General features: G+C 39.8%; 1 protein-coding gene across 1 annotated transcript in view; it reads right to left on the minus strand.

Annotated features, from left to right (window-relative positions):
* Positions 1-14201, minus strand: part of CFAP99 (cilia and flagella associated protein 99) — a 165860-nt gene that overhangs the window by 40566 nt on the left and 111093 nt on the right. The window lies entirely within an intron of this gene.

The raw sequence follows: 14201 nt of genomic DNA on the forward strand, positions 1-14201 counted from the left end.
CCTCTTTCCTCTGGAGTCATCAAAATCCAGGGTCAGGATAAAAATCAAGATGACTGGCAATGACTTGGGAAGCATTGGCTCTTCAGTGTCTAACCAAGCTTCAAGAGCTTCACAATACCTGCTTCAAGGCTATTGGAACAAATTGTTCCTATCTACTGTTATTATCCCCATTTTACATTTGAGGCAAGCAAGAGTTAAGTGATTTGTACAAGGTCACACAGCTAGTCCATGTCTGAGGTTGGGCTTGAATTCAGGTCTTCTTGATTCTACGTCCAAGACTCTATCCACTGTCTCACTAGCAGCTAATGTTGTTTGGGCCTAATTATTCAACCAGATATGAATCTACTTAAGTTTACTAATATCTAGTGCCTATTTCTTCATATTATCCATAATAACATCATGAGAGTTTTTTAAATTAAGTCTTATGCCAAAATGATATATGTATCACATCTTTCTTTTTTCAATTATTAAATTCTTTGTATTTACTTTTGCAAATGTTGAAAAATATTTTTTAACAAGATGGCGTTCCTTATCATTTTTTCATTGTATTTTTGTCAATTTCTTTTTTTAGCCTTTTACTTTCAAAATATATGCATAGTCAACATTCACCTTTGCAAAACTTTGTATTCCAAATTTTTCTCCCTCCCTTCCCCCACCTCTCCTTTAGACAGCAAGTAATCCAATATTTATTTAAAATGTACCATTCTTCTATACATATTTCCAAATTTATCATGTATAATATCTTTCACAAAGGAAATAAAATTAGTTGGGCACAAATGCTAAAGCCATAAGACATTTTCAGAGTTTGAGGCAGCATTTCTTACCTAAGAGTCCTGTAGGAAAGCCCTCACAATCTGATTCCAATATTACTTGAGTTCAATGGGGTAGTCTTTGAGTTAGCTCCCATTCAATACTATAGCTGTCAATCCACCCCAGCTGTGTTTAATTAAATTAAACTCAATTTGATAAATGTTTGTTTATTAAACATTTACTAGATGAGAGGCAGTCTAGAATAGTGAATATAGAGATTGTTAAATTCTGAGTTGAAGCCACATCTTTGGTCAGTACTGGCTGTGTGGCAAATTATTTAATCTCTAAGAGGTCTGAGAAGTAAAATCTACATATTAAGAGTGAGTGTTACTTTATTTTGGTAGGGAGTTTCATCATTGGATATTCCCTATGTCAATGGATTCACAAATCTGGATAATACTCTGGGAGATGCTGAAGTAAATATGAAGCAGTCCTCTTCCTCTAGAGGCTTATATTCTGCTAAGAGAAAATGGCATGTACACAAATAATACAAAGGGTTTTTTTTTGTTTGTTTTTTGGTCAGGGCAAAATATTAGTAATTGGCAGGATGAGGAGATGCTTTTTGTAAATGGTAGCAGTTAAGCTGAACTTTTAAGACAACTAGGCATTTTGGGAAAATGACATAGGGAGAAAGAATATTCCAGGTATCAGAGACAACCTGGGCAAAGGTATAGAGATAGGAGTATCATGTATGGGAAAAAATAAATTAGTCAATTTAGTTGGAACATGGAGAGCTTGAGGGAGAGTAATGGGAAAAATCAGTCTGGAAAGATAAGTTGGAGTCAGTCTATGAAAGGCTTTAATGAGAAATTGTTTGTTTTCCTAAAGACAACATGGGGCCACTGAAGTTTCTTGAACATGCAAACTTCTTAATTTTATGGTTTTTAAACTAAATATTACTCCAAGGAAGCATACAAAAGTTGTAGATTTTAAAGCACACACTTCATTGACTATTAGAAATATTGCTATGGCTGTTGATGTAGGGATGTTAAGCACTTAAAAGGATCATTTCAGTCCACAATGAAACAGGATCAATCATGCCAAAGGAAAGTGTTACTGGGGGGAAAAGGCAATATAAAGAATGGATGAACTACTGCAGCAAAAAGAGCCTAAATGATCCTTAGAAAACATCCAAAGACCTTTTGAAAGATCTGGTGTCTGATTCTTCTATAGCGCAATATAGGCTTCTTGATGTTTGGAAGAACAGTAACAAAGCCAGTTAAGAAAAAAAAAAACCAACAAAACCACAGCAGCTATTAACCATTGTTACTAAGGGAAAATGGCTATCATGGACAACATAGCACTTTAAAATTAAAAAATTGAAGATAATTAAAAATAATTTTTATGGATGAAACTCACATATTCTTCAAGGTTATACTAAAATCATTATCAGGCATACGAGGCATCTTCATTAATTCTACTCAAATGGCCTAGAATTCTTCCCCATTGAAGGAAATAAGATTTCAGATAAATACATTAAATAAAGCCAGGTTAGGTTGGTCCAAGCAGCTTACAGAATGCCAAGATTCAAGGAGCTTTCTAAGAAAAGAAGGAAAGACTGATTGACAAAACAGATTTTGAACCAGTGATAGATCAAGAGATTTATGGCACAGAATGCCTTAGAGCTGACCATTTGTCTGATTCTCTCTCTCCCCAAAGTCTCGTATCTCATGTGGCAGTTATTAGTGGTCCTCATCTCTCCATTCTTGTCCAGTCAGGATGGGGTCTACCATGTCCAGGCTCCTTTCAGCAGAATTCATGAGACCATGGGCTTGTAACAGAAGTGTATAGGAATTGTCATCCAGTGCTAAATAATGACTGGTTATTTCCATAAGGCTGCCAACAGAGGGCCTATTGAGAATCCTAACAATGGGTTTTGAATGCAATTCCCAGAAATGTCGGGTTTGACTGTTTTACTAGCTGACTTTCTCTTTAAGCGAGGTTAAAATGTCATATTTGTGCACTGCCCATCTCTTCTGAGGCTTTTAAATCTTTTCTTTCTTGTTTTTGGGGAACTACATCCATGGCCTCCTGAAACCTCCCTCTTTTAATGACCATTTTTCAATTATCGAGAACAGCCTTTTTTTTTTTTTTTTTTTTCACAAACTAGATTCACCAGCTTTTAAAAAACCAGTCTTGTCAAGGCTCATAAGTCTTGTTTTTGATATTCTTGCTCAGATTCTAATAATAGATGTGAGCCCCAAGTATTAAGTGCTCCTTATTTAGAGGAAAGTTTAATACATATTCACCAAAGAGTCAGTTTTAGAAAAACTTGAATTTTTAACAAAATTTTTTCTTATGACCTTGGATCAACACTTTCTCCATTTCTGGGTCCTACTTTTCTCATTTATAAAATAAAGGGGTTAGGTTAAATCAGAGGTTCTTAATCTTTTTTTTTTGTGGGTATCATGACAATCTTTTGGCAATGTGGGGAAACCTCTGTATCCTTTCTTGGAATCAAGTTTATTAGGAAGATTTGTAATTGAAGGAAATGCTAAATTTTAATTAGAGGTTAGTGAAAATAAAGAAAAATACTTTTGTTTTCCCATTTAATTCTTCTGTAATCTATTCTAAGGTCTCTTCTCAAACTCTATGTTTTTTTCTTTCTTTTTTTTTAGAAAGCCTTACCTATTATTTGATTTAAAAAATAGTTAAGTTCAATTATTTGCTGAAACAAAACTGTGCTTTTTGTTGAAAGTCCTAATGTGATTGCCAGGGTCTGATAGACACGCTTCTCTATCAGATGGGATCTGATAGACTTCAGCAAGTGCTGTCCCCATCCTCAGTTGAGTGTTCCAACAGTGTTGGAAGCAGATTTGTCTGCAAAATATGGCAGGTGACAGCTTTGCCCTCCCAGAGATTTTATCCTTTCCTATTCAAATTACTTCTGTAGCCAGAGCCTTTCAGTCAAGTCTGATTTTTCTCCCTTCATTGTCAGCCTACCCATTAAAGTTCTGATGACGTTCTTATATTTCACGACGTGCATTTTAAAGCCCTTTTCCAAGGCTTGAGGGAGATAATTTTCCTTCGCTGAAATTATATTTCAAAGAACCTAAAACAGAGCATGATATACTTCCTGTCAACTCTCCCTATGAAAATGGAAAGCAGGAAGAAATGAAGTCTTCCTGACTGCCACAAGATCCTTGAGGAAAAACTCTCTGGAGCTTTGTTCCTTTCAGGGCTGGTCTGGCATCTTCCCCATCTGCCATTCCACTCTGTGTGGTTGTGGGTAAATCATCAAACCTTTCTTCGACTCAGTTTACTCATATGTAAAGACAGGGATAATAATTCTTGCCTGGGTTCCTTCACGGAGTTGTGGGCTTACAATGAGCTATCAAGGATAAAGTGTTTTGTAAACCCTAAAGCTTCATAGAAATATTAGTTGTTATGGTCATAATATTGTTTTTATTGTTGTTAATATTACTGATAACAGTTCCAGGGAACAAATCATATCGCTGAATCACTCTTGCCACCTAAGAATTCTGAGCCATCTTAGACAAACCTTTGGTTGGTGCTTTTCTCACTTTGGTGGCTCAGATGGCTGCCGTAGCATCTCCCTCCATTAAGGCTCTGGGTTATTCAGATTAGGCTCTGGTCCACTTCAGATCTGGGTGGTAGGTGACAAGATTTTGTTTTTAGATGAGCTCTGATGGTTCAACTTCTGATGATTCAATCTCATAAACTCCATCGCTTCCCCTGGGGTAAACTTGCCCAAACTTAGCAGGCTGTTTACTGCAGGGCCAGCCTGAGATGGCCTGGGAGCTGCTTTGGGCACAGGGTGAGTGGGAGAATGTGAAAATCTACTAAAAAGGTGAAACTTTGGGGAGAGCGCTTAGTCAGACAGACAGGGACTCCTGGCTCTTCTTCTATCTTGTTTCCTGGGCTTTTCCTATACTTGTACCTGTTAGCTCCACTCTTGACCATCAATCAGTCTTCTGTCTTCTCATCAGTTCCTTGAAGCTTGGCCATCCCAAGAAATCAAGCCTGGGCCTCGCTCAGGTCTTGCCTCTTCATTGACATTTGCATGGATTCCGCCTCATACCTATTTCTTTTCCCTCAGAGGCACCTCACCAAACCACCCATCTGTCTGCTGGCAGGGGCCAGAGATGTGTTCATGAAACCTTTTCTGTTACTATCATCAGGGAGACAGGGGCAACAAGGCAGTGCTGGCTGCCATGGCCTAGTGAGGATGATAGAGATACAGAAATGAAGCCTTGAACAAGGAGAGAGTTAATAGTTTGCTACAAACTTCTCATTTAAGGCTTCCTGAAAGCACCATACATAATAGCGACCAGTTAAGCAGTGCTTTTAGGTTTGCAAAGCACTTTGCAAGTACTTCATTTGATGCCCCCAACAACTGGGGAGAGAGGGAAGGTAGGTAAGTATCCATTATTACATTGTAAGGTCCTGGAGGGCAAACTATTTCTTTCTTGTTTCTGTTACCAGCACTTAGCACAGTGCTTGGCCCATAGGAGGGTCTTTATATTTATTGATTATCCCCATTTTACAGATGAGAAGATTGAGGTAACAAGATTACCATGTCCAGGGTCATGCAGCTAACAAGTATCTGAGGCTGGATCTGAATTCAAGTATTTCTGACTGCAGGCCCAGCATTCAGTACACTGAGCCACCTAGCTATCCAGGAAGTACATTGGCCTCCAGGATGGTTTTAGGCTATTCCATTACACCATAGTTAAAATTGTGGGTTTTGGAATAAGGGAAAAAACAAATCAGAGTTCTTTGTGGCAGAGCAGTATATTTCTAGATGGGGCTTCCCTGCATGGCTTTTCCCTGTGTGTTTGTGCTTCCATGGGAAAGGGAAGTGGAAGTTGGAGGGAGTCTTGCATTTTGGACTGTGCCATAAGTTGCTGCAGACCTGAGGGACAAAATACTGTTCCATGATGACCATGTTATGGGGTCAGTGATAACTGTATCCTCCACAATCCATTATAAACCCTCTGTGTTTCCTCAGGGAGTTTGGTTAAAAGTCATAGGACCCTTGCAATATCAATCAATAATTGTGGAACCCTGACATTTGGGTCAAGAAGGCTTTACTGGATTGTGGCAAATCAAGGACAATTGAGACAAGCTCCTTTTATCAAATGTACAAATGATGAATCTTTTTTTTTTAAGAATGCTAATGATTGAAACAATAGAGATACAGAAATGAAGCCTTGAACAAGGAGAGAGTTAATAGTTTGCTACAAAATGCTGCGCAGACAGTTCGAAAAATACAATTTGGGAACCAACCCAAGTAGAACACCCTCAAGGACAAGAGAGGCAGGCCAGATCTAATGATGAATGCTGCACTAGTCATTTAATGCCAAAGCATTAGGATTTGTTTGGCATAGATGATCCAAGAAACGTGGATAATGAATTTGGAGCTAAAAGAGACCCTGGAATCGCCTAATTCAGCCCCTTCATTTTACAGAGGAGGATACTGAGGGTCAGAGAGGAGAAGCAATGGACCCATATTTGCAGAGTCTCAGGAAAATGTGGGACTCAGAATCCAGGTTCTTTTATTTAAAATGTAGGTTCCTGAGTCAGAGAAGGGAAGATAAAGTAGAATTTACCAACTATTAAGGCATCCACATGTAATTACCTTAATTAACCAAATCAAAGAAAAAACTCACCAAACCATTAATTAAAGTGCTTACTTTATGTCAAGACACTCCACTAAGTGTTTGGCATACTAAGACAAATGCTGAATAACTCCTGACTTCAAAAAGCTTACATATATGACACACAAAGCAGGTATTAGGAACCTTAGGAGAACCTTAGAAGTCATCTAACCCAACTCCTGCATTTTACAATTGAGGAAACTGAGACCTAAATTGGTTTAAGTTTTTCAAGTTTTCCCAGGCATACTGAGGATTCAAACCCAGGATTTATAATACCAAATCCAGTCCTGTTTCCATTTTGCATCATTTTCACTGCCCTCTCAAAGCAGCCCATTTCACATTTGGATAATTCTGATCGTTAGAATATTTTTTCCTTTTATCAAGCTGAAATTTGCCACGTTTCAGACTTTCCTGTCTCCACCTGCCAACCCTTCAAATATGCTTTCAAATGAAAGCAGCTATGATGTCCTTTCCCATTTTGTAAGTCTTTTCTTCCTCAGGTTTGAAACATTCCCCGTTTTTTCAAATGCTTCTCATAAGTTGTTTTAAGTTCCTCTACCACCCTAGTCACCGCCCTTCTCTTCACATGTTCCAGTTTTCCAACCAAAGTTCTTCTTTCTGAAAGTCCCTGGCCTTCTAAATTCTAGAAAAAACTTTCATAACTTCTTTCTTGCCTGTAATGTCCAACTTCTGTGTATGGAGGCCCAATCTCTTCCTTCAAGCCCCAAGGTAGATGACACCTCCAGGAAGATCTCCCTAATACCTTTGCTCCTTGGTTAAATATTTTTTCTTTTTTCCTTCTTCCCTCCCTTCCTCCTTTCTTTCTTTCTTTCTTTCTTTTCTTTCTTTCTTTCTTTCTTTCTTTCTTTCTTCCTTCCTTCCTCTCTTCCTTCTTTCCTCCCTTCCTTTCCTCCTCCCTTCCTTCCCTCCTTTCCCTCTTCCTTCCTTCCTTCCTTCCTTCCTTCCTTCTTTTGCTATCCTCCTTCCTTTCTTCCTTTGCTTTCCTTTCCTTCTTTGCAATGTGGCTACCATGGAAATATTTTTTTTTCTTGAGGCAATTGGGGTTAAGTGACTTGCTCAGGGTCACACAGCCAGGAAATGTAGAATGTCTGAGGCCAAATTTGAACTCAGATCCTCCTGACTTCAGGGTTGGTGCTCTATCCACTGCATGGAAATATGTTTTGCATGACTTTGTATTTTTTGGTGGACATTGTATTTCTTGCCTACTCAGTGAGTGGAGGATGAGTAGAGGGAAACAATTTGGAACTGAATATGAAAATAAATTTTTAAAAAATATCTTTTTCTGCTTCTCACACAAACTGACCTAACACCAGATTAGCATTCCAGGCAGTTCTCTCAAACTGCAGAACAATTGCTGATTTGCTTTAGAATAGGAAATTTCCTCACTAGGAAGTTCCTTCCATAAATAATGGGACTAGGAAAGAAAAATACGTCTGTTGCCAGAACAGTCCATTTTGTAAACTAATGCTCCAAATGGGGGAGCTCCCAGGTCCTCCTGGATAGCTTTTCATTAAACTCATTCTGCCCATGCATGCAGGGCCGTTTTCAGATCAGCTGACGTGCCTGCTCTGTAGAGATGGTCAATTGCCTTTGGAATTTGAATTCAAATTAATGTCATCACTTTGGGTCTAGCATCTGATGCAGGACATACTGCCAGGAACACGCTGACCTTTATTTTATTTTTTGGACGAGCATTCTATGTGTAGCTTTCTTATTGTCCTGGTACAGAGGCTAGGTCTGGAACGCCTCGCTCTCCCCTTCGAGGATAAGAAAGAGAGTGAGGGCTTGGGGAGGGGGCCGGGGGTCTGGGATGACATCTTCTTGGCACTGAACTAGAACTGACTTATTGCTTGGAGCCTCAGATTGATTATCTAAAGTGATGCATTCTGTCTCCTGTATGATTCCCACTGGCAGAAAATCAGCCAGTTTCTGCACGTAGCCCAAGAACATTAAGGAAACAGGCCGGTTTGGGTGGGTGGGAGGGTAAGAGGGAGAGGGAGTGGGGAATGGGAAGGGACCTGAAGGCCTCCAGCTGGGAGCAGCAGTTTGAGTCAAGGCCCTCTGAACATTTTCATTTGCATGTTTTGAGTTATTATCGCAGATTCCCCCCACCCATGTCTATAACCTCCCTTATATTTTTAAGGGTTTGCCAACTGGAAGGAGGACACAGAGCAACACGCAGAACTGGGTGTTTTTCCTGATGAGCTGGAGCTCAAGAGAGGGATTTTAGAATTTTCACCCTTTTCCCCATTAGGTTTCAGGCTGTATTTGATGCTGGTGTATATTTGTCAAACTAGCCCATCCTTTGAGAGGCTTATGGTATTCAGACATTATGTCACTCAGGGCATGTCCCTTAACTGCTCTCAGCTCAGTTTTCTCACCTGAAAAATGGGGATAATAATAGAACCCACCTCCCAGAGTTGTTTTGAGGACCAAATGAGATGACAAATGTGAAATGTTTTGCAAAACCTTAAAGGTACAATGTTCACTATTATGAGGGCGATGTAGTGTACAACTATGATCAATCAGCACCAATCTGCTTGATCCAGGTAAGAATCCACAAAACTCCATCAGATTTGGGACATCCAGTTCCACTTAGAACTCCAAGTCTCCGTGATATTATACCTGACCACCTTTCTTATTGAATTTCCCCCTTATAAATCTGACTTGTTTTACTCCCCCCTCTTAACTGTCTCTCTGGGGGGACTCAGCCCCCTTAACTATGGAGCTGGAAGGAGCCTCTGAGATCATTTAAGCCAATCCTTCCTTCCCTCCCTTTTACAGAGCAGGAAACTAAGGCCCAGAGACATTAAAGACAGACAAATAGTAGGGCTGGGATTTGAACTCAAGTCTTCTGACCTGGAATTTTTTTTTTCTGTGTCATGTCTTCTTTTTCATTCTGTCATTATTTATAAGGAAGAGATTGGTCTTCCTAGATGACTTCTAAGGTAACTTCCAGTTCAAAAATTCTAGGTATCCCCTGCCAAGTGCTTTTTGCATACAACATGGGGACAATGTAAAAATTGCTACAAACAAAGAATAATATTCTTTCACATTCCACATATTCCTTCAGGAAAACTGTCTTAAATCTCCGGGGACCACTTAGTAAGGCCACAGAAAGGCAGCCATCAACCTAAAAAGGGATGTGGTGACTCAAATATTGAGACTAGTTGGATTTTTCCCCCACTTTGGAATAATGATTTATGATACTTGAATAATGAAAACAGTCCTTTTTTTGAGGGGGAGTCACAAAAAAGGTTACTCTGTGTATTTATCTCTTCTACCAATACAATTTCCTGAAAACCCTGTATCCACCAGAGTGCCCTTGAAGGCTTTATTCTCCTGGAGTCACGGGCTGCATTTGGGAAGCCACTTCTCAAGGAAAGTATAAGAACAGGGCATATTCCCACCTGTGTCTTTTCTGGGTACAGAAATGGCATTATTCAAAGGATGACAACTTTTTAGCCTCATGCAGGATGACTTCCCATTCCTTACTTTTTCATTCATTTTTTAAGCTTCTTATTTAGAAAACACGCATAGGTGATTTTTCAACACTGGCCTTTGCAAAACTTTCTGTTCCAAATTGTCCCCTCCTTCCCTCCACTCCCTGCCCTACATGGCAGATAATCCAATACATGTTAAATATGTTATAATTTTTCATTCTATTCTTGGAATTTCTCCTTATAACTTTTTAGCAAGGTGGTGGAGGATACAGGGTGGATGGCGCAGAGTGGGAGAAATCTTAGATTATTCTTGTATCCTTCCTCTAACAATTCCTTTGGCCTGCCGGTTCATGTGCCAATGGTATAACTGCTCCTGGGACTGACCCTATCACATAGACCCATCTCTGGCTTCATGTCAGAAGGAATTGCAAGGAGTCACTTGTGTGTGTCTGTAAAGGGCATTGATCAAGGGAATGAACTTACATGGAGGCTAGACTTTGTCTCTGTGGAGTATATGGCCATATATATCCATTGGTGCCTTGTTGAGACATGGGATGGCTCTTAATTGGGTTTCAGGGACAGGGGTTGTCTCCATCTTGATTTATTGATTCGGGAGGTAGAGGAGAGAGGAGAAAAAGTACTGAAAAAGTGAGCTAATGGATCTTCTTGTCCTTCCAGTTTTTATCTTTTCATGGTTCAAAGTCCATGCATAAAAATTCAAAGTCCATGTTACCCTTCCATAGGGATATAGCAGCTTTAGGGCAGAAATATATGAGCATTATATGTGCATGTCTATAGTTCTCTGAGGGCTGGTAAAAAATCAGATAGTGGACTCTACTAATCTAAGAGACGGAAGTAGATTGGTCCAGAAGAGTTTTTGTAGAAGCCCATAGCAAGAAGTTACTGTGTTCTGTTTATTCAGCCTGAAAGCAGAGTTCTTGGACAATACTCTTGAACCTCAATTTTCCCTCTAAAAGAGACAGAACTTTGATTTTCTAGGCAACATGATCTAACTTTTTAGGCAGAAAAGAAAGATTTCTTGGGCAACATCAGTCTTGAGGATTTAGGATCCAGTCTGTGTGAGCCTTGAATCATGAGAGGTTCTGGGCCATGGAGAGATCAGCTTTATTACTATCCTATTCATCATTCTGGGAAGACCTGTGGTTTGCTTCTTGATGAATTAAGAAAACATGTGGAAGGCTCATCTTCAAAGGTAGTTATGAACAAGTTAACAGGGAATAACTTTTGGTCCTGTGAAAACTCTCATCATGAATGGAAAGGCAAGAATTCATCCTCTTGATTATGCTGGAACAGCTGTGACCTATGGAAGAGCTCTGGAATACTTTATTCAGCTGTTATGGAATGAGAATATCTTTGGTTCTAGTGCATGGAAGTCTCAGAATGGGAGAAGGGCTGCTATCCTTGGTCAAACTGCTGGCAGTGGTTGTTGCCTTCTTGCCTCCCTGATCGTAGAAGCACAAAGAAGATGGCAGCTTCCTGTAGTCTCATCATCAACCATCTCCGATCAATGTCCCCTCTGATTCCCAAATACCAGGGATACATACCCCATCCTTACTGAATCTCTTCACCTATCTCTGCGCGGTTAGCCCTGATCCAAGTCTCTCCTTCCCCTACATAGTTTTCTGCATGCTGATTATTATATCACTGTAGGTAATCCATAGCTTTATGGGCCCAAATTTCAGTCCCCCAGACGCTAGGAGAGTTACATAGAGCAATGGGGAACATGGAGCTATGGTCAATTGGTCAAGGACAATTAGGAGAAATAGTGTAAAATAGGGCTGGTTTAATGGGGATGCATTTGGACACTTCTGTCTTGGGGTATGGAGGTGATATTTAGAGGCAAGGGAACAGCTGCTGGAATAAGGTACTGAACTTTTTGTCTTTGTTATAATGGTGACTGCTATTGAGTATAGATGATAGAAATTTAAAACTAAAAATTAAACATGAGATGTAAGTGTCATATGAATTGCTCCCTGGGCCAATTACCTGTGACACGGGCCTGCCCAAGAGAATAGGAAAAGTCTCATCACATATTGTCAACAACCCAGTTGTTGCCGACCTGGTGACAACATTATCACTGTCAAATCTTTAAATGTCCTATGTGTCCAAGGCTTCAGGCAACTCACAGCAAAGGCTAGCCCAAAAGTCCTCTCCAGGGACACACAACACAAAGGAATATAGAAACACCATCTATGCACAGTCACAGTCTCAACCAGTCATATTTTTCATAGAATTAAGCAATCGAAGAATTGCAGAATTTGAGAGTTGGGAGGCATCTCAGTGGCCACCAAGCCCAACTTACACATAAAAAGAATCTTTACTCTAAACATACTTAATAAGTGGTTATTCAGCCTTAATCTGCTGTTTTTATTGAATTAAGTCTTGTTCCATCCTTCATAGCCCCATTTGGCATTTTCTTAGTGAATACTGGAGTGGTGTGTCATTTTTTTCCCTCCAACTTATTTTACAGATAAGGTACTGAGGCAATCAGGATTAAGGGATTTGCCCAGGTTCACACAGCTAGTAAGTGCTGAGGTCAAGTCTTACTGACTCCAGGACTGGTGCTCTATCTGCTGTACTACCCAGCTTTGTTAGCTTGAGGACCTCAAAATAAGGGAGTCCAGTATTTCCCAAAGTAGTCCATACCACTTTAGCTTAGCCTGATTTGTTAAGAAGTGGGGTTCAGGCCAGTTCCAGTGGTCTTGGGATGGAGAGAGCCATCTGCTCCCAGACTATGGGGACTGAGTATTTTCACCATTTTTATTGTTTGTTTGCATTTTGTTTTCTTTCTCACTTTTTTCCTTTTTGATCTCATTTTTCCTGTGTAGCATGATATTTGTGGAAATATGTATAGAAGAATTGCACATGTTTAACATAAATTACTTGCTATCTGGGGAAGGGGGTAGGGGAAAGAGAGAGAGCAAAGAATTTGGAACACAAGGTTTTGCAAAGGTCAATGTTGAAAATTTGTGCATGTCTTTTGAAAATAAAAAGATTTTTTAAAAATTCAGGATTGTTGTTTTTCTGATATGAATAAATTGTTCTTTGCAATTCTATGTATCAATGCTGGTTCTTACTTATGGGACTAAACATAACAAGTTTAAATCTTGTAACTTTGCTTTTGTTTTGAGGAGGCAATTGGGAGTAAGTGACTTGTCCAGAGTCACATAGCTAGTGAGTGTTGAGTGTTTGAGGTTGGATTTGAACTCAGGTCTTCTAGCGCTCTATCCACATCTAGCTGCCCTCTGTGGTAGCTCTGGATAAATACTTGAAGGTATCTATCAGGTAAGGCAGCTAGGGAGCACAATGGTTAGAGTGTCAGATCTGGAGTCAGGAAGACTCATCTTCATGAATTCAAATCATGGCTCAGACCCTTACAAACTGTGGGACCCAGACATTTCACTTAGTTTGCCTCAGTTCCCTCATCTGTCAAATGAGTTGAAGCAAGGAAATGGAAAACTAGACTCTCTGCTAAGTAAAACCCCAACTAGAATCATAAAGAATTGGACACAACTGAAAAAAACCCAAATAATAACAAAACTCTTCTCTTTTCCAAGCTAAACTTCCCAGTTCATTTAACAATTCCTCATGAAGCATGCACTCGAGTCTCTTCACCATCCTGATATCCGTCCTCTTGTTTTCCCTTCCAAAAGGATTTTGCAATTGTGGTATAACGTGGGTGAGCCTGAAATAGAAGCCGAGAGGCCCGACTCCCCCTGCATTTATGAGAAGTTGCCATCAGGCAGCCTCAGAGTGGGAGAAAGGCTGCCATCCACCTTCGAGCTGCCTGCAGCATTTTCTGCTTTTCTTCTTCCACAGATGAACCACCTTGTTTTGCTGATGGTATAAACAACTACAGCCATTTATTTATATGACCTCCTTTCTACTTTTCCCTGGCATGCAGCTCAATAATGATTAAGCAAGTTCTTGATTAAATGTGGGTGAGATGAACTTTGCTGTGTTTCCTATGAGTAAAATAACGGACAGCCTTTCTGGAGCGTGGCTCATCCAGCATGATCACATAGAGGGTTTTAATTTGGAAACCTTAATGGGCATGTCAGATAGAGACCCAGCATTTGGGAGATTTCAGGGAAGCTTCTGTCTTCTACTTAATGGCAATCACTTAATCATATTTGGGTTACTACTGAAAAGCATTTAAAATGAATGACAGATTTTGCACCTGTAGCATCATACCAGTACTAGCAATTGTATCAGTGGCAGTGATGGTTTCATGGAAAGAACACTGGACTTAATTACAAAAAAATCTAGGTTTTAATTCTAGACA

Source organism: Antechinus flavipes, chromosome 6 (genome assembly GCF_016432865.1).
Source record: "Antechinus flavipes isolate AdamAnt ecotype Samford, QLD, Australia chromosome 6, AdamAnt_v2, whole genome shotgun sequence".
Classification (NCBI taxonomy): domain Eukaryota; kingdom Metazoa; phylum Chordata; class Mammalia; order Dasyuromorphia; family Dasyuridae; genus Antechinus; species Antechinus flavipes.